The sequence below is a fragment of the Sinocyclocheilus rhinocerous genome, unplaced genomic scaffold (assembly GCF_001515625.1).
Source record: "Sinocyclocheilus rhinocerous isolate Xijiao unplaced genomic scaffold, SAMN03320098_v1.1 scaffold254, whole genome shotgun sequence".
In the NCBI taxonomy this organism is placed as follows: Eukaryota; Metazoa; Chordata; class Actinopteri; order Cypriniformes; family Cyprinidae; genus Sinocyclocheilus; species Sinocyclocheilus rhinocerous.
The window spans coordinates 1959997-1963081 of record NW_015628690.1 but is presented as its reverse complement, the minus strand read 5'-3'; the positions used below and the strand labels follow the sequence as shown (position 1 = coordinate 1963081).

General features: G+C 32.9%; 1 pseudogene; it reads right to left on the bottom strand.

Annotated features, from left to right (window-relative positions):
• Positions 1 to 541: 541 nt before the first annotated feature.
• Positions 542 to 1002, bottom strand: LOC107738233 (T-cell receptor alpha chain V region RL-5-like; annotated as a pseudogene).
• Between the last annotated feature and the right edge of the window lie 2083 nt (positions 1003 to 3085).

The window sequence follows — 3085 nt, the reverse complement described above, 5'->3', positions numbered from 1 at the left end:
CACAAAATTAGGAGTTTTGAATGTGCTTACCACATGACATAATTAGATTCTTCTGTGTATTTGCATCTTTATCTACTTTGATTTGTTTCATCAGATTTCTGTTGGCCAAAAAAAGTTAACAGTGCTTTAAATGAATGAATTCATTGGAGTACTTTGAAAGATCATTCTAATTCTAGAAACCATTTACCCCAAAATTACAATATTTATTCATTAGTTTATAATAGTAATGTCCTATAGTATTTACAGTATTTTGGTATCATTATGGTATCATAAGAGATGTATCATAATGGTTGTGACAGTATACATACAAAAAGCTATAATAAATACATAATAATTAATAACAATAAATAAAATAGCTTAAATGTAAGGTTTTTTTTTTCTTTTTTTTTCTACATTTTTTACATGTCTGGAAACTAGACGCAGATGCTGATGTTTCCACATAATTTATTTCTGTGTATAACAGACTGTGGTTTTGATGTGGTTCAGTTTCAAAGTTAAAAAATGAATTTGAGTTTTTGTACGGCTTCACATAGACTTTGTATCACTGGGCTGCTACTCTTAGAGCACAATAATAGAGAGCTGAATCTGACAGAGTTACACCAGTAATAGTGAGTTCAGTGGATGATTCTGATGTAGTCGACTGAAAGCGAGGTTCAGAAGGGGTCCCTGTACCACTCCATGAACGAGCATATTTCCATATTAAATACTGAGGTTCTTTATTAGGATACTCTCTGTACCAGTAAAGTGTAACATAGCTTCTGCTTGTATCATATGAGCAGCTCAGTGTCAGACTCTCCTTCTGTACTGATGACATTTGCACCCTTATTTGGCCAAATCTGGTCTCCAGCCGTCACACCTGCAAACATAAACATAATATTTTGTTTACATTTTAAAGCACATGTGGGTTGAATTCAGTCACATTACACTATTTTCATTAGCATTGGCATCAAAGAGTATTTTACCTGAAGTCATGATTACAATCAGAACCAGCTGTCTGTCCATGTTTACTAAGTCAGATCAGTTCTGTTGATGCTGTGTTCTGTGTTGTAGGTTGTGATGATGATTGTGATGCTCTGAGTTTCTGCAGTTACTCAGGATCTGAGTCATACAGTCTCTCAGGAACTTCCTGCTCTCTGTTGATGATCCTGTTTGGCAGTTTAGCAAAACAACAACAACAACAACAACAACAACAACAATATAATATATAAACGAAACTAAATATTTAAGAGAGGCAAATAATCTCACCAAGACCAATTGTGAATATTGATAGAATCTCAACCAGACTCGTTTTTTGTTGTTATTTTATATACAATTAAAGAGGTAGAGCAACAGATGTGTAAAAGAGATATCTATTAATTATTAAATAGAAAAGGAGGAGCTAATGATTCTGTAATGAGGCTTGAAAATATGAATATATGGTGTAATTCACAATCTTATGTTTACCCAAAAGCATCACAAATTAAAAGTTTAATTTTTAAAGTAGGAAAAAAAGAAAATACTATTTCTTTCATTCTTTGCATATTTTATTTTATATTAGCTTTATTGCTTTCAGAGCAGCAGAGGAGATGATCATATCCACATGGTTTTCTTTATTGAATGTAGTGACTTTGACTAAAAAATTTCAATAATTTGACTTTTTAAGTGATTTACATCCTAGAGTACACTTTGAATAGATCATATTAAATAAAAAATAAATACACTCATAATCTATGTATATTACAAGTAGATCTATGGAAAGAAATTGTTTGTACACCTTCATCTGTGTCAGGTTTTTGTACAGTGTTCTTGTGTTTCCTGTGACTGTGGGCGTCAGAGTCCGATAACTGAGGTACAAGGTGATGAGTTGCGTTTGAAGGAAACCAAAAAGTGCTAACATATCAGACTCTGTAGTACACAGCAAAGTCTGATACAGCAGCAGAGGAGAAGATCAGATACACACGTTTGATTTCTTTTGTGGCTTGTTTTTCTTTTCTGAGTTTAGTAGAGAACCTGGGATCTACATCAGATGTCTTAGTGTCTTTCACACTCTCTATTATAAGCACAAGAAATTGAGGAGCTGATCCGGGATACTGACGGTACCATTGAAGTGATTGTGCAGAGGAATAACTGCAGGATAAAGTAACAGTTGAACCCACTGCAGCAGATTCCTCAGTGCTGTCTGCTGTGCAAATAGTGTTTGAGTTTGATTGATTACAATTATCAATTATTTGAAATTATACACATACAATAAATATAAACATTGCAGTTTAATTTAAAAACGTTTCCATTAAATAAAAATAATTTAGCATTTAAGATGAGAAAATTATTTATGACAAAATATAATGTGTATATCCTTAACTTTAGAAATACAAATGCATGCAATACATAAACAAATACACTTACATGTCAAAGCAGAGAGAAGAATGACTGAATGAAATATCATTGTACATGTGTGTCACTACAGCAGGACTGAGCTTTGTGACAGAAAATGTAACAAGATCATCTCAAATGTATGTGCCAAACTCCTCCTCTTTCATCCTTTTTTACACATTCTAAACCCAGCCATTACATATTTAGCAACTTAGGTCAATTTAGTTTTTTATTATGTGTTTTTTAATGTCAAATCTACACATTCTAAACCCAGCCATTACATATTTAGTAATGGGTAAATTTTTTTAAATTATATGTTAATATATATTATATAAAATTATATGTTATTGTAGTGGTAGAGAAATGGAAGAGATTTGCATGCCATGGTTAAAGCAACTTTTTTCACAAAGTCTATCAGGATAAATTTATATGCCTAATGAATCAATCCCTGTGGATTATGTATGGCCAAACATTCCAGTACTATTTATTTGCAGGGTTTTTGTACAGTGTTCTTGTGTTTCCTGACACTGTGGGCCTCAGAGCACAGTAGTACAGAGCAGAGTCAGACACACGTACATCCTTGATCATCAGTGGAAATGTTCTTGATGTAGAGTTCAATGTTGCAGAAAATCTCTTCTTAAAATCAGGTTCAGTGGTGTATTGACCCAGAATTAATGTTGGTGATCTGTTTGGAAGCTGTTTGTACCAGAAAAGGTTTATGTTTGTATCAGTGGTA